Below are 27,339 nucleotides of genomic sequence, written 5' to 3' on the forward strand. Positions count from 1 at the left end.
TTTCCAGTGAGTCAACTCGTCGCATGAGGTGGCCAAAGTATTGCAGTTTCAGCTTTAGCATCAGCCCTTGCAATGAACACCCAGGATTGATCTCCCTTAGAATGGACCGGTTGGATCTCCTTGCAGTCCAAGGGACTCTCAAGAGTCTTCTCCAACACCACCGTTCAAAAGCATCAATTCTTCGGCAATCAGCTTTCTTCACAGTCCAACTCTCACATCCACACATGACCACGGGAAAAACCATAGCCTTGACTAGACGGACCTTTGTTGGCAAAGTAATGTCTCTGCTTTTTAATATACTATCAAGGTTGGTCATAACTTTCCTTCCAAGGAGTAAGCGTCTTTTAATTTCATGGCTGCAATCAGCATCTAATCAGCAATGCTGAATTTCTTTTCATGTGCCTGTTGGCCATTTGTATGTCATCTTTAGAGAAATGTCTATTTAGGTCTTCTGCTCACTTTTCAATTGGGTTGTTCATTTTTTTTGTTACTGAGTTGTATGAGCTGTTTATATATTTTGGAAATTAAGCTCTTGTCGGTTGCATCATTTGCAAGTATTTTCTCCCAGTCTGTAGGCTGTCTTTTCTTTTTGCCTATGGTTTCCTTTGCTGTACAAAAGTTTGTAAATTTGATTAGGTCCCATTTATTTATTTTTGTCTTTATGTCCATTTCCTTGGGAGGCTAACCTAAGACAACATTGGTCAGAGAGTTTATGTCAGAGAGTGTTTTGCCTGTTCTCTTCTAAGAGTTTTATGGTATCATATCTTACATTTAAGTCTTTAAGCCATTTTGAGTTTATTTTTGTGTATTTTTGTGAAGGCGTGTTCTAACTTCATTGATTTATAATCTGCTATCCTACTTTCCCAGCACCATTTGCTGAAGAGACGGTCTATTCTCCATTATATATTCTTGCCTCCTTTGTTGAAGATTAATTGACTGTAGGTGTGTGGGTTTATTTCTGAGCTATTTTGTTCCATTTATCCATATGTCTGCTTTTGTCCCAAAAGTATTTTTAAATTAAGCTAGATACATGGTTTTTTTTTTAAAGACATAATACTATTGCACAGTTAGCCTACAGTATAGTGTAAACATAATGCACTTTTATGTATACTGGGAAACCGAAAAGTTTGTGTGACTTGCTTTATTGGATAGTCACTTTATTGCAGTGGCCTGGAACTGAGCCTGTCATATCTGAGGCATGCCTATATTTATGTATAAAAAATAATTCCTGTTTCACCCATCTAATAATGTTTTAGAGCATAAGACACCTGAGATTCGTAGCTTGACTTTTACACAGCATGGTCCCATATGCTCTTCATAGACAGTCCCAATAATTCTGACTGACAGGCTTTGGTATCGTTGACATTGTCAGGCTGTCTAGGTTTGAGGTGGTGACGACACAATCTCACAAAATCAGGAATGTCAGGAATGAGATACGTAATCATTTGGCTATTCTGTCTTCCAGAGGTCAAGGGGAATTTTAGGTGTGAAAAATCAGAATTTGACTGTATAGCAAGACTGGAATTGACACCCAGTGCACCTCAGTACCCAGTATTTCCATTGTGCTAAAGTTCTAGTTTCCTGTTGGCGGGCATTTAGGCTGCTTCCCATTTTTTTGCTGTTACAGACAGAACTGCAGTGGCGATTCTTACGCCTGTATCTGTGCTAACCTTAGGGAGTCTGTGCCAGTCTGTTGCTGTCATAACAAAACGCCACAGACTGGGTGGCTTAAACAGTAGGAGCTTATTTTCTCACAGTTCTGAGGGCTGAGAAGTCGGGATCAAGGTGCCAGTCAGTCCCGTTTCTGGTGAGAGCTCGCTCCCTGTCTTGTCCACAGCCACCTTCTCGCTGTGTCCTTACCTCTCTCTCTTCCTCTTCTTTTTTTCCTTCTTCCTCTTTTTAAAAGGCCGAAGTCCCATCAGATTAGGGCCCTACCTTTGAGACCTCACTGAACCTTAGTTACCTCCTAAAGCCCCTATCTCTGAAGATGGTCACAAAGGGACTCGGGCTTCACCATATGGATTCTGAGGGGACACAAGGCAGTCCATAGTAGAGTCGATCTGTAGGATTAGCTCCTAAGGCTGGAACTGACTTGTTTTGTCAAAGGTAAATACATTTAAACTGTTACTTTACGGTGTTGAATTTCCACCCAAAAACCTTATACCAATTATAGTCTCAGATCTCTATGTGAGTTGTTTTTCCCCATCTTCACTAACACTGGATATTATCCAACTTTACCTTTTGCCAATATAATAGCCTTTCAAATTTGCATTTAAAGACTTATGGATGTTTTGGAGTGTCTTTCTATGTGCTTGCTGGCCATTTGTGGTTCTTTTTCTGAAACGCGTACTTGACTTCAGTTGGCATTGGGAGCTGAGTCCGCTGCTGAGACTTCTTCCCAGGCAGGTGTTCACACGTGGTGTCATGATACACACAGGGCTGTCTTTCATTGGAACTCGCCTAACTTAGGAAGGACAAGTCTATCCAGCTCCCAAGAAAGGTTATGTTGTTGTTGTTTAGTCACTAAGTCATGTCTGATTCTTTTGAGACCCCATGGACTGTAGTCCTCCAGGCCCCTCTGTCCATGTTACTTCCCAGGAAAGAGTACTGGAGTGGGTTGCCGTTTCCTTCTCCAGGGGACCTTCCTGACCCAGGGATCAATTCTGAATATAATGCTACTTACTTCTTCAACATAGAGCACAGTTACCCGGAGTGATGCATAAACTTCCAGAAAATGCACCCGGTTTCAACATTATAATAATCAGCAAGAAATATACTCTACAACCATCTGCTGGATTTCCAGCGACCGTGGGGACAGATGATGTCAGGAAGTTCCTGAGTGCTCATCTAGGGCTAAAGAAAGTGGAAAAGCGTCCTTGAAAAGTGTTACTCTCAGGAGGGGTCTGTCTGGAATAGTGCCGACTGTCTTGAGCAGTGCCTAGCATTTAGGGCAAAGCACTCACCTGATACTTGGGCAGAGAGTAGTGAGGATGAGTCCACAGCAGCCTCAGCCACCAGGGTGTGGCTTTACCCTAAAACTTGCAACCTCCACAGTAAGGGAAAAATCCGTCACCTCTTCTTATTATAACAGTAATAAACATTAACCGTTGGGTGAAAATACGGACATATTCTTTTAAAAATGCCATGACACACCTAGTAACAATAATCACTCAGTGGTATCATCCAATACAAAGTTCACAGTCTAGTTCTGTGGTTGTCTCCAAATGTCTCTTCTTGCCCTTGGTTTGTCTGAATCAGAAACTAAACAAGATCCACACATTACATTTGATTGTTAAGTCTCTTGAATATCCTTTAACCCTCAACAAGCCCTCTCTCATTTTCCTGCTATGCCCGCGCGGCGGGACTTGGGTAGTCCTGAGGAAAGGCTTACAATAAGGAAACACAAAAGAAGTTCAACTTCCCCCGACACTCGGGTAATAGATTTGGGGGAAAAGATGAAAGTGGTAGTTCAGTGATGGAGCTAAGAAGGGCTGAGGGAGTGAGTAGGACTGCAATTCAGCCCCTGCCACACTGTCTGCATGGCTTTTTCTTTTTGGCCACACTGTGTGGGATCTCATTTCCTGACCAGGGACCAAACCTGCACCTCCTGCATTAGGAGGCAGAGTCCTAACCACTGGCCCACCAGGGAGGTCCCTGCTGCCTGGATTTGAGGAAGAGGCTACATGTCTGAGATGGAGAAAGGACAGAGTAGGCCCTAGGACAGGAGACAGTTGAGAGAGCAGAGAAAGATAGGATGAGGGGACTGGAGAGAGAAGAGGCTGATGAAACCAGATTGACATTCTCTTCACATCAAAGCAGTAGAGTCATCTTTTCAAAATAGAACAGATTCCCCCTGAAGAGTTACAAATTTTCTGGTTTATGCTTTTCCTTATAAATTTTCATAGTATGTATGAAGATTAGGCTTTGTCTCTCCCAGATTCCTGCCTTTAATTTCCTGTTGTGGTTCCTCTGAATCTTTTATTATTGATTTTGTTGTGTATGAGTTAAGACAGTGTCTTTACCACTTAGTGGCTGAGGCAACTTCCCCGTTCAGTCTATTTGTGGTTCTCTTAGGAGTGTATGACTTTAAGGCTTCTGCTTCCTTCTCACACTGATAGTAAGAGCAAGGCAATAGGACCCAAAGTAAAGATTCTGACCCACAAGAAATGAAATGTGCAAATACATGTCCTTTTTCAGTGGTGTTTGAATCCTTCAGGTCGTTTCTGAAGTTCTGGGTGAGATGTATTCTAAAGCCCAAGTTCCTTGCCCTGGCCTGCAAAACACAGGTTTTTGCATCCCACCTACCTCCCCAACCTCAGCTCACACTGTGTCCTCCCAAGCTCTAGCCCACTGGCCCCTTTCTGGGGTTCAGGTGTGCAATCAAGGCCGCCACACTGCTCTCCCTCTGCCCCAGGTCCTCATGGAGTTGGCTCCTCTCATCTGTCTTGTCTCTGTTCACACGTCCTCAGGATGGCTACTCTGATCTCTTATCTAAAGGACTCCTCCCCCAATCGTTGTTGGTTCTTTTTTCTTGCTTTATCTTCATTGCACTTCTAGTGTTATCTGGTCTGTGGGTTTGATCATTAAGTGTCTTCTAAGGATTAAATGTTTGTGTTCTCTCAAAATTCATATTGTGAAGGTCTACTCTCATACCATGTGATGGTATTTGGAGATGGGTTCTTTGGGAGGTAATTTGGTCGTGAGGGTGGAACCCTCATGAATGGGATTAGTGCCCTTGTTAGAAGAAACAGGAGCAAGCTCATTTCTCTTTCTCTCTGCTATCTGAGGACACAACAAAAAGGCAGCTGTCTGTAGAGGGCCCTCACCAGAACCCAACCATGCTGGCACCATGACCTCTGATTTCCCAGCCTCCAGAGCTGTGAGAAATAAGTAAATGCTGTGTAGGCCCCCAAGTCTTTGGAACTTCTTATAGCCTTAACTGACTACAAGGGTCTGTGCTCACCAGCTCTTATGAGATACAGGATAGCAGACCCGAGTAGGCCTTGTTTACTGCCATTTCTCCAGACTCTAGAACAATGTCTGGAAGGCAGTAAATACTCAGACATGACTTATTGAATGTATTGTGAATGGAGAAAAGTTCCAAGTCTCAGAAGGTCAGACAGCCCCATTGTTCCCTTTACATTGTGGTCCTTCCTGGTGATAAACTAGGCTTCCACAACTCCTCTCAGACACAGCCAGCTGCCTGCACAATCATTCACCTCAAAGCCTTGGGAAGTTAATGACCTCCCAACGGTGGCTTAGGTTCTTGAAGAAAACTGCTGAAAAACTGAAAGAAAATCCAAAGAGCGTTTTGGAGATGTGAGACAAGGATTTGAATTTCAACATGTGAAATGACAAGCATAGAAAGGGGGGCTTGAGGGATGAGGACTGGCCTTCATTCAGGTCAGGCCTTGTCCCCATGTCTTAACCTATGTCGTGACCCTGAAGCTTCTCAACAAGCTTACGAAGTAAGAATTAGTATCCCTGCTTTACATATGATGAAACTGAGGCTCAAAATGGTAAAGCAAATTTTTCAGGATCAAATAGCTAATAGGTGGCAAAGCCAGGGTTCAAGCTAAGGTCATGCTGACTCCAAGCTTGTGTGTGTGTGTGTTTCTTATTCCCCACCTCTGCCATCTCTGCTCTGAAGACATGGGTGGGGGTGGGGATGGAGCGAAGGGGGTGCTGACATTACACAGATATTAAAAGACCCATGAAAACTGGATTGAAGAACACCTGCCACGTTCTAACCATCTATATTGATTTCAAATATGAATTAGAAGCACCTGAGGCAGAACGGGCTCTGCTGTCTTGAAACAAAGGGTCTAATTCACTGTCATTTTTAAAATAATATAAACAGACATGTGGTTTAGTATCCACATGGTTTATTTCTCACCATTCTCCTGACAAATGAAAATTATTTAAGAATACACTGTGTACACAGATAAGAAGCAAAATGTTTTCAATGATGCGCAAAGAAATCCAGCAGTATAGAAGAGTGCACGTGAGCTCTTGCTCACTGCACAGACTAAATCTAATCACTTATTTAAATAGTAATAAAAATACAATCTTTTATGGATCTTGTACAGACTACAAAAGAGGGAAATTATTACTATATGTGATTTTTTTATTAGGCAGTTTTCTTGAATGAGCTGCACTGACAACTCCAAATATAGAAGCAGAAGGCTGTGTATTTTAAAGGAGTTAATGTTGTGAGTTAGAGACTACTCTGTATTATCACTGGCACTTTTCATCATGGTTTGTGCACACCACACGATCATCTTATATAACATTACATTTAAAAAATATATCTGAGTGACAATTTTATCACATTCACACACCATGAGCTGGTTAAGGAGGCAATGCTGCAGTTGCCTCCTCTAGTGCTTTGCTGTTGGTAATAAGGACAGTACATTGTGGTTAAAAGAAATTAGACATCAATATGGTTAAGTTGTTCCAGTTCATTAAAGGCCATCGGTAGCCACCACTGGGACAGTGATTTCTTTTGCAGTTGTGTATATCCTAGAGGCAAACACCATCATTGGTTAAAATTTTGTCTAAAAAGTCAGTTTCTGTCCTGAAAACTATTTTCACAAAGCTGAAAGCTACCAAGCTGTTTTTTCTTCTCATTAGTGTGTTTAAGCCTGGAGAAGGAAATGGTAACCCACTCCAGTATTCTTGCCTGGAGAATCCCATGGACGGAGAAGCCTGGTAGGCTACAGTCCACGGGGTCGCAAAGAGTCGGACACGACTGAGCGACTGAACGGAACGGAGCGTGTTTAAGACCAAGTTCACGGAAACCTTTGGAATTTACTCTCTTTTTCATATGTGCTCTTATTTCAATCTCACCCATTTACGATCACCATCTAATAGATTTTAAGGTGGCGGTGAGAATTTCACCAGGGGAACCCTGCTCGTTGGGAATGTTCAGCTGCTGCTGCTGCTGCTGCTAAGTCGCTTCAGTTGTGTCCGACTCTGTGCGACCCCATAGACGGCAGCCCACCAGGCTCCTCTGTCCCTGGGATTCTCCAGGCAAGAATACTGGAGTGGGTTGCCATTTCGTTCTCCAGTTCAGCTGCTGAGCAGTGCTCTAAAGCCACAGCAGCGCAGAGCTGGATTCGACCAGAACACTCAGGAAGCTGTTGTGCTGAGTGTCATTCAGAGAGTCTTTCCAAACTGTGCACGTAATTCACAGTTGTGTGAACGGCACAGTGGTGCTATGGCTATGTGTTGAAGAGGACTAGTATATGATGTTCTCTTCCATGTTATCTGTTTGCTAGAAAGTACTTTGGGTCAAGGTCAGTATAACTAGTGCCCTGGGACACCCTGTAGTCTCTAAGAATGTCTCTGGCCTGTAAACAGATTCTAGTTGGTGGTCTCCTGTGTGAGTATCTGTTTCATGAAGGCAGTCTGAGCAAGAATCACAGAAATCCAAAGACATTTCTGGAGGACCGTCCTGGCAATGCCACCGAACTCCCTGGATAGGTTCTGTTCCACAGTTATCACACTTGAAACCCGCATGTTGCACAAATCCACTTTCAGCTTGCAATTTGCTGAAGTTTTTCTGTGTGTGTGTTTGTTTGTTTTTTTTTTAACTTCAATAACTCTAATATTCCTTATATTCAGGGAAATTCCCATGTTGTTGCTGTTTAGTGGCTAAGTCATGTCTGACTCTTTGCAACCCCAGGGACTGTAGCCCACCAGGCTCCTCTCTTCATGGGATTTCCCAGGGAAGAATACTGGAGTGGGTCTGTTTCCTCCTCCAGGGATCTTCTCGACCCATGGATCGAACCCACTGGCGGGCGGATTCTTTACTGCTGAGCCACCCTGGAAGCCCCCGCTTCCTGTATATAGTGGGAAGATTTTCATCTGATGCCTCCTCAGTAGCAGTGTTCATGTGGCCATGGAGACGGGGTCAGTCGTCGTCTTCTCCCACATACTCTGGTGGCTCTTGGGGAGCCAGGAAATGGAAGGATTAAAGAGGTGCTTTTCAAGGCGTGCTGTTGTCTGCTTGTGGAGGACTCTTCGGAGAATGTATGTACTTCGGTGTTCTGCCTGGGACTGGAAGGCCAGCTTTAGTTAGTTCTATGAAATCCTTCTGTGCTCAGCTGGCAACCTGTCTTGCTGTCCTGTTGCCCAGTTCATCTACTCTCTTCTGCTAGTGTCGAGACTCCTTCAGGAGGGTATTTCAGGAGTAGTCATTCAAGCTTCTTCTGCTCTTCAACAGTCCACAGTAGGTTAAATGTATCATCACACAGGTGTCCTCCTATCATCCAAGGACGACTGTTTGAACCTTCTGGACTATTCAGTGCAGCTCAGTCATGTCCGACTCTTTGCGACCCCATGAACCACAGCACACCAGGCCTCCCTGTCCATCACCAACTCCCGGAGTTTACCCAAACTCATGTCCATCGAGTCAGTGATGCCATCCAACCATCTCATCCTCTGTCGTCCCCTTCTCCTCCTGCCCTCAGTCTTTCCCAGCGTCAGGGTCTTTTCAAATGAGTCAACTCTTCGCATGAGGTGGCCAAAGTATTGCAGTTTCAGTTTCAACATCAGTCCTTCCAATGAATACCCAGGACTGATTCCTTTAGGATGGACTGGTTGGACCTCCTTGCAGTCCAAGGGACTCTCAAGAGTCCTCTCCAATGCCACAGTTCAAAAGCATCAATTCTTTGGTGCTCAGTTTTCTTCACAATCTGGACTATTACTCAAAGGTAATACAGAGTATGAGAGGGACTCCCCATCCTTCCTAGGATCTAGAGGACTTTTTGATCTAGCAGGTAAACCTACTTTATCAAAAACTAGTTTAACTCTCCTTGTATGTCATTTATGATTTTAAAAATCTCTTTCAGAGTTCCCAAGGCTATTGGTTAATTGGTCCCATACAATCTGAAGTACCTGAATAACTCTCTGTGGTCATGGAAGCCCTGTACCAGCCTTCGTCTGGAGTTTTCCCACACACCCAATGGGATTTTTAAGTATTTTTCTCTGAAGTCTGCCCAAACTTTCAAGGTCCTGAACCGCTTGGGCATGTGGCACCTTGAGAACTGCAATCATCTGTAACAATCTCTGATAATTTTCACACGGGGCTGAGCACTGCAGGCCTCTCTGGCCACTGTAACTGCCCTCCGGCCACACCTGGCACCGGCTCGGGAAGCCACCTCAGGGAAGCTCGACAGATGCGCCAGGGCACCTTGCCTGGTATTTTTACATGATAGGGACCTCTATAAATTATAGCTCTTTGGCCCTTCAACTGCAAAGGAAACAAAAACCATCACTGGGCCGTCAGTAATCTCCTCCGTGTAGATGAGGTGGACAGACATGCAGCAAAAAGATGCCTGAAACTGTAGAATTTGATTGTTTCTCGACAATCTTTTTACTTGACAGAATTAAATGTAGGTGTTGTTGCGCTTACATTGTCTCAGCCTATTTTGAAAATGAGATAATGCATCTTCAGGGTGGGAGAGAGAATTGTCCCTCCTGACACATTTTACACAGTGATAACAGAGCTCTGTGGGGAAAGGATGAACCAGGAGGGAGAAGCTACTTAGAGCCGTTGCTTTCTTTCCAAATTGTGCTTCAGAGTAGTAAACTATCAAAGCCACACACAGCTTCCGCTTCCATCAACACGATAGAAGATGACTTGAAGGCCAAGGCAGCCTGGGCTCCGCCACAAAGGAGGGCTCCTTTCATATCCAGATGCAGCTCTGTAATCCTCTGCAGACTCCCAGCATCACTTACTGGGTTAGAAGTTGACTATTTGTTTGGCTATTGTGTTTCCTTCACTATTAGAGTCCGAGCCGCAGTGGGAGGAACTTACCATCAACCTTGTTGATGGATGCTCTGTTCTGTTCTGTTCTGTTCAGTCGCTCAGTCGTGTCCGACTCTCCGCGACCCCATGAATCACAGCACGCCAGGCCTCCCTGTCCATCACCAACTCCCGGAGTACACTCAAACTCATGTCCACAGAGTCGGTGATGCCATCCAGCCATCTCATTCTCCGTCGTCCCCTTCTCCTCCCGCCCCCAACCCTTCCCAGCATCAGAGACTTTTCCAGTGAGTCAACTCGTCGCATGAGGTGGCCAAAGTATTGCAGTTTCAGCTTTAGCATCAGTCCCTCCAATGAACATCCAGGATTGATCTCCTTTAGAATGGACTGGTTGGATCTCCTTGCAGTATAAGGGACTCTCAAGAGTCTTCTCCAACACCACAGTTCAAAAGCATCTATTCTTCGGCGATCAGCTTTATTCACAGTCCAACTCTCACATTCATACATGACCACGGGAAAAACCATTGCCTTGACTAGACGGACCTTGGTTGGCAAAGTAATGTCTCTGCTTTTTAATATACTATCAAGGTTGGTCATAACTTTCCTTCCAAGGAGCAAGCGTCTTTTAATTTCATGGCTGCAATCAGCATCTGCAGTGATTTTGGAGCCCAAAAAAACAAAGTCTGACACTGTTTCCACTGTTTTTCCATCTATTTCCCATGAAGTGATGGGACCAGATGCCATGATCTTTGTTTTCTGAATGTTGAGCTTCAAGCCAACCTTTTCACTCTCCTTTCACTTTCCATCTATTTCCCATGAAGTGATGGGACCAGATGCCATGATCTTTGTTTTCTGAATGTTGAGCTTCAAGCCAACCTTTTCACTCTCCTCTTTCACTTTCATCAAGAGGCTTTTGAGTTCCTCTTCACTTTCTGCCATAAGGGTAGTGTCATCTGCATATCTGAGGTTATTGATATTTCTCCCAGCAATCTTGATTCCAGCTTGTGCTTCCTCCAGCCCAGCGTTCCTCATGATGTACTCTGCATATAAGTTAAATAGGAGATCCAACCAGTCCATTCTAAAGGAGATCAATCCTGGATGTTCATTGGAGGGACTGATGCTAAAGCTGAAACTCCAATACTTTGGCCACCTCATGCGACGAGTTGACTCATTGGAAAAGACTCTGATGCTGGGAAAGGTTGGGGGCGGGAGGAGAAGGGGACGACGGAGAATGAGATGGCTGGATGGCATCACCGACTCTGTGGACATGAGTTTGAGTGTACTCCGGGAGTTGGTGATGGACAGGGAGGCCTGGCGTGCTGTGATTCATGGGGTCGCGGAGAGTCGGACACGACTGAGCGACTGAACTGAACTGAACTGAACTGAACTTTCACTTTCATCAAGAGGCTTTTGAGTTCCTCTTCACTTTCTGCCATAAGGGTAGTGTCATCTGCATATCTGAGGTTATTGATATTTCTCCCAGCAATCTTGATTCCAGCTTGTGCTTCTTCCAGCCCAGCGTTCCTCATGATGTACTCTGCATATAAGTTAAATAAGCAAGGTGACAATATACAACCTTGACGTACTCCTTTTCCTATTTGGAACCAGTCTGTTGTTCCATGTCCAGTTCTAACTGTTGCTTCCTGACCTGCATACAGGTTTCTCAAGAGGCAGGTCAGGTGGTCTGGTATTCCCATCTCTTTCAGAATGTTCCACAGTTTATTGTGATCCACACAGTCAAACGCTTTGGCATAGTCAATGAAGCAGAAATAGATGTTTTTCTGAAACTCTCTTGCTTTCTCCATGATCCAGCGGATGTTGGCAATTTGATCTCTGGTGCCTCTGCCTTTTCTAAAACCTGCTTGAACATCTGGGAGTTCACGGTTCACATACTGCTGAAGCCTGGCTTGGAGAATTTTGAGCATGACTTTACTAGCATGTGAGATGAGTGCAATTGTGCGGTAGTTTGAGCATTCTTTGGCAGTTGATGGATGCTACAGAGAGAAAATTAAAAGGGGTTGGCTGTGGAATGAAAGCTCCTGTTTGAACAATGTTCCCAACACATAGGAAAAAAGTTGGTCTTTGAGTGATAGATCCATCCTACCTTTTTATGTGGCAGAGAGAAGCTAGGTGCATATTGTGCTTTTCTTTGCTGAAAAGAGTTCACAAGTGAGGCGCGTGCACGTGTCTGTATGTGTGTGATAGCTTATGGTGAACAGTGATCTCTGAAGAAGATTTAGCAGGACCAGGGACCAGGCTTGATCACTCAAGAGCTTTTGTGTAGCAGACTTTTATTAAAGTGAAAAAGGGACGAAGAAAACTTCTGACATAGACATCAGAAGAGGGACAGAGAGTGCCCCCCCTTGCTAGTTTTAACAAGCTGTTTTATGTCTGTTAGAAAGCTATTAATCAGATAAGAGAGACACCTCAAGGCTGAAGGAGTTTCACCAGGCCCCTCTCCCACAGTATGGGTTTTTGAGATAGGATGGCATGAGGTATGTCATTCCCAAGCCATAAAACAATTGATATGAATACTGGTTTGTTGAGCTATTATCAGTCCAAGGTTTGAGAAAAGAAAAAAAGTTAGTTTTAGGTGGAACCATTTTGAAGAAAGGCAAATTCCAAAACAAATACATAGTTTCATTAACACAGCTTACGAAAATTGTTTCCATGGAGAGTTTGTTTCTTCCTGCCACTTAAGGAAGGGGTAAAAAAACGTCTGAAACTTGCAGCCTGTTCCCTGTTTGGAGACCCCTGGCCTTCCAGCCTGTTACCCTCTCACGTGTGTGAGTCCCGCTCACCTGGAAGCCTCATTACTAATTCAGGGAGAAGGACACCAAACCCCACCCCCTGCCTCCCCACGGAAGGGAGGATGAGCATGGTGTTCATGAGAGCTGTCAGAACAGATGGAAGGAGACACTGTGCGCCTTCATGTGAAGAGGCAAATGGCAATAAAAGCCTCTTGGGCGTCAGCATCCTAAGATGCTCCTAGTACCCACTGCTGGCCTCTCTTCCTGCAACATGGTAAAGACGTCTTAACATGTTAAAGAAAAACTGCTCCTACCCAGAGTAGGTTTACGTCTTTAAATCAGAAATCTGAGAACTAGGGAAGACGCTGCTGCTGCTGCTAAGTCGCTTCACTCGTGTCCGACTCTGTACGACCCCATAGACAGCAGCCCACCAGGCTCCCCCGTCCCTGGGATTCTCCAGGCAAGAACATTGGAGTGGGTTGCCATTTCCTTCTCCAATGCGTGAAAGTGAAAAGTGAAAGACACAGTAAGCTCCAAATCCAGTGTTTCCTAAGCTCTGGGCAGAGCAAAGCCATCTGTGAGGCCTGTCCTGGACTCTGCCTCCACTGGCTGGGATCTCTCTGTTGAACAATCTCTCTGCTGGGTCTTAAACTTGGGCAGATGTGCATTTTACAGAGGAGGAAATTGAGATCCACAGAAGGGACCTGAGAACCTCTGGGCACAGCAGAACCAGGACTGAACTCAGCTCCAAAGCACATCAAAACCCAATCAAGCTACGTTTCCTTTGTCAGTAGGCACAGATCTTGCATTGTGGGTTTTAGGGCCACAGATCTGAAGATTCGGTTGTTTAGAGCAGAAGGCAATTTGGATCAATTGTCCTATTCAGTCTGTACCAGGAAGCTCTTCACTGAGCTCCTGACACCCTAGAAAAAATACCATCACCTATCTCTGAAAATGCCTGATCAGCTTGTCAGCTGGAGCTGCTTAAACTTTACCTTTAGGTTATCTCTCTATTTAATACCTTGGGGCTCTTTTCTATTGATCGCTGAGTCTGACTCACTGCTGATGTTTTTGAGCAATTGACCATTACTTCAGGTAAATGGGGGATCCAGAGGGAAGAAGGTGTTTGTAGTCCTGCAATTTCCTGGTGTATTACCCATCTGGGAGATGGTTTAGGAGTCTACTTGAGAAGATATTTTTAAAAATACCTCCCAGCACCACACTTTTTGTGAAAATTGACACCTGACTTAATTCAGGAGAAATCTGGAAGAGCTAGAATGTAGAGCTTCCTTGCCTGAAGTTGTGGAGCCAGTATGAGTGGGTTTGACTTTGGCAAAAAAGCAAAGAAAGTCTGATCACATTTTAAAGGGGCCTTTTGGGTCAACTCAATGATTATTTGCAACCTGTGTTGGAGAAACAGTTGTAGACTCAGTTCCATTAATGTTTTTCTGCCTCAGATGTTAATTTAACGTAGAGACACTCATTCCTTTTGGTGGTTGTTGTTTAAACCCATGGTTTTTGCTTAAACCCATGGTTTTTGCATTTGCCCTAAATAGAGTCATAAAAGAATCTTCAAACTTACAAAACTCAGTTGATGTTAATCTATTTTTGTACACAGATACATGCCATTTGTTTTGAGGTGGGGTTAAGAGGCTGTTCTGAAGTCGAAGTTTTAAAACATGTGGGTTTGAAACCTATGGACCTGCTGGTAGTAAATAAAGAGTAAAGTAATAGAGCCGATCAAGCCTCCTGTTTACACAGTACTTTTGCTTCTCACAGGGACAATGGCATTTCTTAAAGAGTGATTTGCTGGGTGGGGTGGAAGGGTGGGCCTTAAAAAGTGCCCCCACACACTGACACTTTAAACTCAGAAAATGATCTGTTCTCTTTACGGTTACACACTGAGGCTCTCCTTGGCAATTCAGTTAATTGCTGAGAGAGGGAACACACAGACTAACTACACTGGCTCTATTTCTCCAGGTGGAGAATGCGTGGAGGCGGGAGGTAGTGTTGGTTCAGTTCTGTTTTGTTCCCGGTAGCGATATAAAGCTTCTGGCATATGATCTCAGTTAGTCCCCTAACAACTCAAACATTCAGGAGGATTCTCACTGCTTCCCAGATTAAACCCAGGCATGGGGACATGAACAAATTGCTGAGTTGCACAGGTAGAATCTGGAGTTGTCTTAGCCCAGGTTGTATAACAAAACATACAAGCTGGGGGGCTTAATCAACATTTATTTCTCACAGGCCTGGAGGCTGGGACCCCAAATTCAAGGTGGCAGGAGATTGGGTTCCTGACGTGGGCCTACTTCCTGGTTCCTAGACATCTGTCTTCTAGCTGTGTCCTTCCGTGCCTGGAAGAGAGAGAGAGTTCTGGTCTCTCTCCTTCTTATGGGAACACGAATCCCATCTTATGGGAACACTAATCCCATCGTGGGGGCCCCATCCTCATGACCTTATTAAACATAATTATCTCCCAAATGCCCCACCTCCCAGTGCCAACCCATTGGGAGTTACAGCTTCAATATAAAAACTTAGACGGGAGACAGTCCACAGTAGGAGATGTCCTCACTTCCTGCCCCCTTGTTGAGCCTGGGCAGGGATTGAAGAAGTGCTGTGAAAAGGACCAGATGGGTAGGGATCTGAGAACACTGGTGTTGCAATTAAGAGGCCACTGATTCTGGGAGACGTTCCCAGGGGCAAGGTGTAGCCTTGAGAATGCGAGATCATCTATAGGGAAGAAGGAGCATTTCTTTTTTCCTTTTTCTTTTGTGACCCTAACTTGTAGCTTGTAAATGTGATGCCAGCATGTACACACTCACACAGTATGGACATTCACACTTGTGTATCTACAGAGAGAGACACAGAGGAATAGAGTAGGTTAGAGTCTATGACATTAGTTAATTCTGCGAGGTGAAATTCTAAGTTATTTGATCTTTTTTGTCATTTATCTGTAGTGTTTACTTTGCTAAAATGACCTGTTTATTATTTGTGTATATATAAAATTGACATTCCAAATCCTCCCAATATATCTTTTCACGATTTGAGTTCTTTTTCAAAGGTCACTTGTGTTGTGTCTGTGTATTTCAAAACAGTAGGTTGTAAATTCAGGCATTTAGTGTGAACTCTTATTTTCCTTCCCACCATACTGATATATTTGCTGTTGGTGGTGGTTTGCTTTTTGTGTAAGACTGCCTAGTTGTTTTGATATCCTATAGCTGCAGTCTAAGTGATTAAGTGTTTTTCTGAGCTCTTCTCGAGGCTTTCAACAGCATGAGATTTTGTGCCCTTACAGTTATGAGACAGAAATGAAGACCATTTGTTGTTGTTCATTTGCCAAGTCGTGTCTGACTTTTCATGACTCCCTGGACTACCGCACTCCAGGCTTCCCTGTCCATCACCAACTCCTAGAGCTTGCTCAAACTCATGTCCATCGAGTTCATGATGCCATCCAACCATCTCACCCTCTGTTGTCCCCTTCTCCTCCCACCTTCAATCTTTCCCAGCATCAGGGTCTTTTCCAATGAGTCAGTTCTTCGCATCAGGTGGCCTAAGTATTGCAGCTTTAGCTTCAGCATCAGTCCTTCAGTGAATATTCAGGATTGATTTCCTTTAATATGAACTGGTTTGATTTCCTTGCTGTCCAAGGGACTCTCAAGAATCTTATCCAGGACCACAGTTTAAAGACCTTTTATAAAATGGAAAAAGGTAAAGTTAGGAAAACTGAGCCCACTGGGCTGCCCAACAATCCCCGTCCCACAGATGAAGGACTTTATTACCTTTTCAAAGAAGAGTCAATTTTTGATTCATGAACATTTTAAAAATAAACATTAAATGAAGCTAGTCTTATTTTTTTTTGCCAATACAGTTTGGGAACAAAGACTAAAATAAACAAATAGGAAAAGGAAAGCCTTTAAATATTCTTTGTAACATTTAAAGCTTAAACAAAGTGGCTTAGTATCAATGGGAGCTAGAAGTAATTAGAAATCAAAATTATATTTGCTTCATCAATATTAAAATAAATCCAAGGGAAAACAAAGAGGCTCTTTTGTCATTAAGTTTCATTTGATGTAACGGCCTTAGTTCTTACTGTTTGCAACTGTGGGGGTTTTCTTTAAAGGAAAGTCTGACAGAAAGAAACGCACCAATACAGTATACTAACACATATATATGGAATTTAGAAAGATGGAAATATAACCCTGTATACAAGACAGCAAAAGAGACACAGTTGTATCGAACAGTCTTTGGGACTTTGTGGGAGAGGGTGAGGGTGGGATGATTTGAGAGAATGACATTGAAACATGTATGTTGTCATATGTGAAACGAATCAGCAGTTCAGGGTCAATGCATGTTACAGGATACTCAGGGCTGGTGTGCGGGGATGACCAAGAGGGAGGATAAAGGGAGGAGGGAGGTGAGAGGGGGGTTTAGGAGGGGGAACTCATGTACACCTGGGGCGAATTCATGTCAATGTATGGAAAAACCAACCAGTATAATATTGTAAAATTAAAAAAATAAAAAAAATAAACCCTTATTTAAAAATAAAAGGAAAGTCTGAGCATGTATTTTGTAAAACATCAACAATTTGCTGAGTTATCTATAGAAGGTACATGATTCGAAGGAGAAGAAGGGAAGAGGCTTCAGAACAGGCAGGTGAGGTGAGGTCTTAACATCAGCTTAAGACCTGCATGGTGGGTGGGACGACTGAGAAGCCGGGGAGGAGCCAGATGTCCGCAGGGGCCCCCAGGGCGAGGCTCCTCTCTCCTGCCCTCCACTGTGTTTCTGGGTAGCATTCTCAACTCCCTCAGGGCTGGCTTGGAGAGGGCAATGCTGTTGTGGAGCTGTGTTTCCTCTGGCAAGAGCAGGGAGCAGGGAGAATCCTACAGAGTGTGAGACAGCCTCTTCTAGAAGAACTGGGGCAAGTGGGGTGGCCACTGGACAGTGGGAAGGCACCCCATGAGAATGGAGGCGATTGAGCCTGGGCCACACGAGTCTGAGCCTTGGCATATAATGCCTCTCCGGCTCAGCACGCCCTGTGACCTGCTGCTGTGTGCAGGAGGGAGCCCTCGGGTAGAACCACCCTCTGCCGACAGTTTGGTCCATGCCAGGCCCTGTATTAAGTCAGAGGTGTTCATGTATTTTCTCATGCAAGATTCACAACAACCTTCAGGAGCAGAAATGAGTCCCCCCGTTTTTTAATAATACAACTTATCAATTTATTTATCTCATTCTCTGATGGCTGTAACTCTTTTCATTGTGCAAAAATATATATAAAGTTTTTCACTTTTAATCATTTTTAAGTATATAGTTTAATAAATCACATACATTCACATTGTTATGCCACCACCATCCTCCCAAACTGAAATAGTACCCATGAGAGAAAATCCTCCCCTCTCTCCCCGCAGCCCCTGGCAGCCACCGTTCAACTTTCGGTCTCTCTCATCTCCATATTCTAGCCCTCTCATGTAAGTGGGATGATACAGTGCTTGTCTTTTTGTGTCTGACTTATTTCACTTAGCATTGTGTTTTCAAGTTTCACCCATATTGTGGTATTCTTATTTTATTTTTAATTTTATTATTTTTTGTTGGAATATCATTGACATAACATTGTATAAATCTAAAGTGTACAATGTGATAAACAGTATCCCCATTTTATAGACTGGGGAATCTGATATTTACATTTAATAACTTGCCCAGGGCTGTAAGGGGAATAGTGCAGAGTTCATTTCAGTTCAGTCGCTTAGTCATGTCCAACTCTTTGCGACGCCATGGACTGCAGCACACCAGGTTTCCCTGTCCATCACCAACTCCCGGAGCTTACTCAAACTCATGGCCATTGAATCAGTGACGCCATCCAACCATCTCATCCTCTGTTGTCCCCTTTTCCTCCAGCCTTCAATCTTTCCCAGCATCAGAGTCTTTTCTAATGAGTCAGTTCTTCGCATCAGGTGGCCAAAGTATTGGAGTTTCAGCTTTAGCATCAGTCCTGCCAATGAATATTCAGGACTGATTTCCTTTAGGATGGACTGGTTGGATCTCTTTGCAGTCCAAGGGTCTCTCAAGAGTCTTCTCCAACACCACAGTTCAAAAGCATCAAGTCTTTGGCACTCAGCTTTCTTTATAGCCCAACTCTCACATCCATACATGACCACTGGAAAAGTCATAGCTTTGACTAGATGGACATTTGTTGGCAAAGTAATGTCTCTGCTTTTTAGTATGCTGTCTAGGTTGGTCATAACTTTTCTTCCAAGGAGAAGCATCTTTTAATTTCATGGCTGCAGAGGAAGAATTCAAATCTGATGTCACATGCTGGGATACCTGCTCTTAACCATCCTTGACACAAGTGTTCTTCCAAATGCAGACCATAGACTGCTACATCAGAGTCACGTTGCACACCTCAAAAATGTAGCTTTCTGGGCCCCACCCCGGTCCTGTGCTGTGCTTAGTTGCTCAGTTGTGTCTCTTTGCAACCCTATGTGCTGTAGCCCACTAGGGTCCTCTGTAAGTGGGATTCTCCAGGCAAGAATCCTGGAGCGGGGTGCCATGCCCTCATTCAGCAACCCAGTCCTACTAAATGATAATCTTTGTATTTTTAACTAGCTTCTGAGTTGCTTCTTATGTAAACCTAAAATTTGAGAATCCCTTCATTCCTTTTTGTTGAAAACAGCTTAGAAATAATGGTGGTGGAAAGAAGACATAATAATGAACTCAACGCTCGGTGATTTCACTAGAAGGAACAAATGAGTGAGCAAGACTCCTGGAGCTCTTAAGCCTATATTTTCTGTGGGGTCTCCTGGAACGATTTCCAGTGTCCACTCCTATCTCCTTTGTAGCCTCATGACTTCTCCTTTCATGAAGCAAATGATAAATCTCTTGTACTTATGCTATATTTTTCATTCCCATTTTTATGGATCATGTCAACGTTTATTCTGTATGAAAAACAAGCCAGCTTATCCTCAGTGTGGTGAAAATGTCGCATCCTGGTGAATGGCATATGAGAGGAAGGACACTGATGAGCTAAGAGGCTGGCAAACCAGTGCACAGCACAGCCAGGAGAGACATCATGCTTAGTGTTGGCCTGAAAGCTCACCTTCAGGAAGACTGTCACCTTGAAATCTGGTGATGTGTGCAACAGATGGTTTAATTTACCTAAGATAATTTGCATAATCAATTTAACATGTGGCTTATCAAACCTGCCAAAGAGCAGGTGACAATATGGAATTAATATGATTACTAATTTGACACATCATTGAGATTAATTTGACCTTTCTTGCTCTCAGAATACCCAGAGGTCTTTACAGACAGGGATAATGTGCTGTAAGCTGCCATGTGTAGCAACCTGAAATCCACCACCCAGCCTCAGAAATAAAGCAACCACTTGGCTCAGTTTGGCCTCATGATTCAGCTCCTTTTCTTTCAGAGTCTCTTCTAAGTTGAAAAGAAGGTAATGAGTGAGTGTTGTAGGAGGCATCTGACTCTGAGTGCTTATGACTTTATAAAAAGAAATTGATTTATCTTCCCTCTAATACCGTAAGTGGTTCTACCTTCTCCCTGGTCTGTGGGTTTATCCTTGGTCCCAGACTTTAAGAAACGTCACCTTTGAGAATCCATGGTGAGGATACATTTAAGTCTTTAAGTCTAGAGTCAAAATAAGGAATTAAAATGATTCATTGGTTTGGTTTCAATAGTAAATTATTGGAATAATAGAAAAGTTTATCAATAGAGTATTGGTTAAATAAAACATGCCAATAGAATGTATACAACCATTCAAGTGATGTGGGAAAAGTACATTTAATAACACAAAAACATGTCAGTGATGTAAGATGTGAACGGATCATTTTGTAAAATAATATATGCACTATCATTTTATTTTTGTAAGGAAAATTATATATATATATATATCTGAAAATATAAATACCAATATGTTAATCGTGGTTATATCTGTCCATGGTTATATCAATACATGGTAGGATACAGTGTTAATATCTTAGGCTGTCTTCTTTTTTGTATTTCGTCCTTTTTTCTATATTCTGTTCTGTGGCAGTGATTTCCACCATTCTGTCTTCCAGGTCACTTATTTGTTCTTCTGCCTCAAGTTACTCTGCTATTGATTCCTTCTAGTGTATGGTTCATCTCTGTTTGTTTATTCTTTGGGTCTTCTAGGTCTTCGGTAAACATTTCTTGCAACTTCATCCTGGATCATCATCACTATCATCATTCTGAATTTCTTTTCTGGAAGGTTGCCTATCTCCACTTCATTTAGTTGCTTTTCTGGGATTTTGTCTTGTCCCTTCCTCTGGGACATAACCTTTCATTAGGGGACATAGGCTTTTCATTTTGATTAACTTTCTGTGATGTGATTTTCATTCTGGTGGTTGCAGGATTGTAGTTCTTCCTGCTTCTTCTGTCTGCCCTCTGGTGGAGGAGGCTAAGAGACTTGTTTAAGCTTCCTGATGGGAGGGACTGATGCTGGGTAGAGCTGGGTCTTGCTCTGGTGGGCAGAGCCATGCTCCAATAAAATTGTAATCTGATTGTCCACTGATGGATGAGGCTGTGCTCCCTCTCTGTTAGTTTTTTGGCCTGAAGTGACCCAGCCCTGGAGTCTGCAGGCTCTGTGGTAGGACTAATGGTGACCTCCAAGAGGGCTCAGACCAAGGGGTACCTCCCGGGACTTCTGCTGCCAGTGCCCCCAGCCCCGCGGCTAGCCACTACAGGCCAACACCTGCACAGGAGAACCTCCAACACGGGCAGGTAGGTCTGTTTCAGTCTCCTGTAAGGCCACTGCTTCTTTCCTCTGGGCCCTAGTGCATGCAAGATTTTGACTGTGCCCTCTAAGAGTGGAGCCTGTAGAAGTCCTGTAATCAAAGCTTCCTGGCCTTCAAGGTCAGATTCCCTGGGGATTCCTCTTCACTTGGTTGGATCTCTAGGCTGGGAAGCCTGATGGGGGCTCAGAACCTTCACAACAGTGGGAGAACGTCTTGGTATCGTTGTTCTCCAGTTTGTGGGTTGCCTACCCAGCAAGTACGGGATTTGAGTTTATCACGTTTGGGCTCCCCCTACCGTCTCGTCGCAGCTTCTCCTTTGCCTTTGGATGTGGGGGATCTTTTTGGTGGGCTCCTTCCTCCTGCCAGTGATTGGTCGACAGCTAGTTGCGAGTTTGGTCCTCTCCTAGGGGAGCCTGGTGGGCTTCCATCTATGGGGTCACACAGAGTCGGACACGACTGAAGTGACTTAGCAGCAGCAGGAGATGAGTACATTCCTTCGACTCCATCATCTTGAACCTGTTTCAAAATAGAATTGTTTTCTTTGTATTATTGGTTTGTCAGATGTCTTAGTTAATAATACTTTATTGCGTTCTGTGGCTTGTCTTTGCATTTTCTTCATGGTATCATTTGATGAGAAGAAATGTTTAATTTTAATGAAGTTCAATTTATCAGTTTTTCTTTTATGGTTAGTTCCCTCTGTAACCTAAGAATTGTTTGTCTATCTCAAGGTTTATATTTTAGAGTTTTAACTTTCATGTCTATGTCTGGGATCCATCTCAAATGAATTTTTGTGTATGTATGGTATGAGGTAGGAATCAAATTAGGTTTCCAGCCCCCCCCCCATATATATACATACAGTTGTTTCAGCAACTCACATCTTTAAGCTGGTAGAATGTGCCTTTATCCCTTTCTTTGTTCATCATACAAAAAGCATTCTAATTCAAGCCTGAAATCTTGTGATATTTCTTCTTTACATACAAAGAAACTGTATGTGGGGTGTATAGAAACAGTTTCTTTTTCTCCTACATCCTGCTGCCACACAACTAATAACTTTAAGTGCAAATTATTATGTCCCCCAGACAATTTCAAATTATTTGCTTCTTTAGGATCATATATTTCAGGTTTAGGGAGAAAAAAAGATTTTTTAAGGAAAAAAACTTTTAAGCTTTTCTTTGACTCTGCCTTTCTGATTAAGATACAAGGAAAGTCAACTGTTGAGTTTGGTGCTGCAAATTTGTATCTATCATACAAAGGGTGCATGTATGTGGGCTCAGTTGCTTCAGTCACATCCAGCTCTTTGTGACCCTATGGACCACAGCCTGCCAGGCTCCTCTGTCCGTGGGATTCTCCAGTGCTTGCCATGCCCTCCTCCAGGGGATCTTCCTGACCCAGGGATGGAACCTGTGTCTCTTAGTCTTATTGGCATGTGGGCTCTTTACCACTAGTGTCACCTGGGAAACCCATATAAAAGGTGAAGTAATATGAAACATTGGGGCTTAACTCATTTTTTCAATGTCTTCAAATTTGGTATATGTCTGACTCATAAAAAATCAAGGTTATCTAAAAGCAAAAGAATAAGAATTCCAAAAAGAAAAAAAGGAGAAAGCGTCAAATAATGCAGAGATGTCTAAGATCAATGGAAGTGACCCTTAGATATAAAAATTAGGAGTGACCTAATAAGAGGATTGAAGGCGGGAGGAGAAGGGGACGATAGAGGATGAGATGGTTGGATGGCATCACCGACTCGATGGACTTGAGTTTGAGCAAACCCTGAGAGATGGTGAAGGACTGGGAAGCCTGGCGTGCTGCAGTCCATGGGGTCACAAAGAGTCAGACACGACTCAGCGGCTGAACACCAACAAAATGAGAGGAGTTAATGCAGGATGGTGGAGGTGCAGACAGGAGGAGCAAGGGAAGCTGAGGGAGAAACAAGACTTCACAGGAATGAATAGAATTAAGAGACTATTTTTTTTAAGAGACAGAAGAGAAGAGCCAATACATTTTGGAGATAAAATTTCTTTGGGTCTTGCCCGGCAAATATCAAATATATTCTGATGCTAGAAAGCCCATATAAGAATGCTTACTTTCTAAGAAGAAAGTATATTTTATTATAAATATGCAATATTTTAAGAACATTTTTGGATTTACAGAAAAATTGAGCAGGTAATACAGAGTTCCCATATACCCCACAAACAGTTTCTTACATTTACATTACACTGGTATGATACCTTTGTTAAAATCAATGAGCCAATTTTGATACATTGCTATTAACTGAAATCCATCGTTTTCTTCAGATTTCCTTGGTTTTTGCCTAATGACTTTTTTCTGTTCCTGGATCCCACCTAAGATACCATATTAGATTTAACTGTCTTCTCTCCTTAGGCTCCTCTTGGCTGTGACAGTTTCTCAGACTTTCCTTATTTATAATGACTTTGACAGTTGTGAAGAATGCTGATCAGGTATATCAAAGGATGCTCTTCTATTGAAATTTGTCTGATATTTTACTCATGGTTAGACTCGGTTATGGGTTTATGAGAGGAAGATCACAGAGGTGGAGTGCCATTTTCATCACATCATATCAAGGGTGTGAATTAGCAATGTGATTTATGAAATGACTCTTGATATTGTCCTTGAACTGGCTGGGATAGTGTTTATCAGGTGTCTCTGCTTTAAAGTTACTTTCCATTCATCTTCTCCCTACACTGTACTCTTGGGAAGGAAGTTACTGTGAACAGCCCACACCTGTAGAGTAGGGAGCTATGTTTCCTCTCCTTGATACTAAGATAAACTCTCTGGAACTCTTCTGCATGGAAGATTTTTCTCTTCTTCCCATTTACTAATGTATTCGATCATTTATTTGTATCATTGTGGACTCAAGGAACTTTATACACTGGGTTATAATCCAATAATACCTTGTTTTGCCACTGAGATTGTTCTAGTTCTGGCTACTGAAAGCTCTTCCAGTTAACTCTACAGGTTTATTTCCTTACTGTTGAAAGCTGTTTAGTATTCAACTCGGTTTTTATACCATGAGATTTAAAAGCAGGAATGAGGCCTAAAATATAATTATTATATTGGCTAAAACCAATTTCTTCAATATTAGATGGCTTCCTAGGATTTCCCTGGTGGCTCAAACAGTAAAGAATTTGCCTGTAGTGCAGGAGACCTGAGTTCAATCCTGGGTGGGGAAGATCCCCTGGAGAAGATAATGGCTACCCACTCCAGTATTCTTGCCTGGAAAATTCCATGGACAGAGGAGCCTGGCAGGCTACACTCCATAGGGTCACAAAGAGTCGGACATGACTGAGTGACTAATACTTCCCTTTAAATGCCTTAGAGCAATCTTGTTCTGTTTGCACATTTGTAATGATTAAAAATGGAGAAGGTCAGCATTTTAAAGGGAGCAGTGTTTATTGATCTTTCACACGTCATTCCCACAGCCAGCTGGTTGCAGGGCTGAGGCACAGGGTTCAGTTTCTCTAGGGCTGATTAATATCTACTGTCCAGCCACTAACTGTACCCCACAAACTAAGCTTGGCACCAGCCAGCTTGTTTATACAGGTGTTGATGTAGCTGTCTGGGCCCAAGGGCATGCCTTGAAGATGGTGACTCAGCTCAAGGGATTCACAGACAAAGGCTGTGTCACAGAGCATGGGCATCTGGGGATCCTAAGTTAAAGCGTCGAAGAATGTAGGTTATACATGGAAAGGGCCTTGCTGTAAACTGAATGTTAGGGTCCCCACAAAATCAGTATGTTGAAACCTAATCCTTAGTGTGATGGTATTTGGAGGTGGGGCCTTTGGGAGGTAGTTAGGTCATAGGTCCCCTAAGTGGGATTAGTGCCTTTACAAAAGAGACAGCAGAGAGCTCCCTTGCCCCTTCTGCTATGTGAGGACACAGGAAGAAGACAGCTGTCTACAAACCAGAAAGTGGGTCCTCACCAGACACTGAGTCTTGCCAACACCTTCATCTTGGACTTCCGATCTATGAGAAGTAATCTGTTGTTTAAAGCTTCCTGATCTATGGTATTCTACGATAGCAGTCAGAACAAACTAAGACAGGCCAGTATATGGTTATATTTCCTTTATAATACATCACTCCCAAACTTAGTGCCTTAACAGTTCTTTGTGATGTTTCATGGTTCCTATGGGTTGGGTATTTGGGAAATACTCAGTGGGGGTGGTTCTAGCTTAGAGTGTCTCATGATTTGCAGTCAGATGGTGGTTGAGAACTGGAGTTCTTCAGTCACATGGCTGGGACCTGGGCTGGGATGATCAAAACATCTGGGGGCTGAAACTGCCCACCTCCCTCCCACTCTCTTTGTGTGGTCTCTCCACATAACACCCCCAGCATGGTGCTTCATGGGAGCTGGACTTCTTACATGGTAGCTCAGGCCACCAGAGGCACGAGTCTCAAGAGAGGGGATGGACACCATGCCGAAGGTCTGTTGCTTTTTTCTAACTTAGCCTCAGATCACAGGATCATGTCAATTAGAAGCTTGTCATTGATATCATGCAGTATTCTAGGGGAACAGAATTGGGCTCCCTCTTTTTGGGGGAAGAATGTCGAAGAATTGCAGATGAGTTTGAAAGCCATCACGGGTCCTCAGAGACCCGATAGCCCCTGGGGGCTGGAGGGCTTCCGCTCACCACTCTTGTTCCTCCTCACCTCCTGTCTCAGTCCTGCTCCTCCCTGCTGTTAGTCATGGGCTATGTACCCTCAGGATTTCCCTGCACACTGCCCACACCTTTGTACCATCCTTGTATTATATGCTCCATAAGCTACCCTGTTGAGAGCTCCACCTGTTTCCTGCTCTGACATTGGCTGTTATACCCGTCTCCCTCTCAGAGATCAGGTGATGACTTGCTCAAGCTCTCAGTCAGTGATCTGGGGCTTGGAACACCTAATCCAGAGCGCTTTCGTTTTCACCCTATAGCTGGTGTACATGGAAACCAGAATAAAACCCTGGAAATTCTTGATTGCCCCTACAGGGTGCTGCCTCATAGTGCTAAGCCTGAGGCAGAAGGAAGTCACTGAGAGCACTGGTGTCTTCATCTAAAACTTTGGTATTCTGTTCATCCTGGATTTTTTGCACTAATTTGCCTTTAAGTTATATTGCATCATACTGTTCAGCATGATAGGTCTTTGCCCTAACTGCCCTGCCTGAGTCCTGGCCGAGTCTCCCCACTGTCCCCCACTCTTCTCACTGCCACCCCACACAGCTGGCCGTGGTCTTCAGAGCGGACTCCAGAACTGCCTCAGCTCCTCCTTTCTCTTTCCTCAGGTTTCACATTTGAGTCTCATTACCTGGCTGATGTCACATCTTTGGATGTTGTCAGCTAATATTTGAGTGGTGACAGTTCTTTAATTTGTAACTAGGTGGGAAAAGTAGAAGGTCCTTTTACAATTTGTTTTCAGGTCCCAGCCAGGAGTGCTAGGAGTGCCGTGTGTGTGTGTGTGTGTGTGTGTATACAAGATGCAGAGGATAGTGATGAACGAGATGCAGGGGCAGACTTCCAGGGGTCTACCTTTAGGGTTGAATACAGACATGTTAAAAGTCATGACAAAATATGGTAAAGGCTTTCAGGCATATATATAAAATGCTATGAGTCTAGAGCAGCCAAGTCTGTTGCTCAGAGTGTGTGGAAGGAAGGACACAGGGGAAGGAGGAAAAGAAGGGAGAAGGGGAGGGAGGAGAGGGCATGAAAGAGTTGGCAGAAGAGAGGAGCAGGCAGGCCACTGGCAGGGGTCACTCTGATGAAAGTCAGCTAAGAAGCCACCGCAGACAGCTTACCACCGCTGTGCTTGTTTGCATCTTTCTCTGTTGCTTTCCTTATTTAGAACCTCTGGTGTCACTCCACGTAACTGACAGGCTTGTCTCCTTTAGATCTATTCTAAGGCACTAAGCAGTGAGCCTCTTTACACTTAATTTGTCTGCCGTCAGAGAGGAAGCTGATGTTATGTGCCCGTTCACGTCACAACGACCTAATGACAAGCGCACCAGTTCTGGGCCTGGCTGTACTTTTCCCTTTGATGCAGGCAGTGAGAGATT

The 27,339-nt window shown here is 43.6% G+C and overlaps 1 pseudogene; it reads right to left on the bottom strand.

Moving 5' to 3' along the window:
• Positions 1–7,265: 7,265 nt before the first annotated feature.
• On the bottom strand, positions 7,266–25,722 carry LOC129563433 (ZZ-type zinc finger-containing protein 3-like; annotated as a pseudogene).
• Positions 25,723–27,339: the final 1,617 nt, after the last annotated feature.

The sequence above is a fragment of the Moschus berezovskii genome, chromosome 9 (assembly GCF_049115385.1).
Source record: "Moschus berezovskii isolate FMDL1 chromosome 9, NW_MosBer_1.0, whole genome shotgun sequence".
NCBI lineage: Eukaryota > Metazoa > Chordata > Mammalia > Artiodactyla > Moschidae > Moschus > Moschus berezovskii.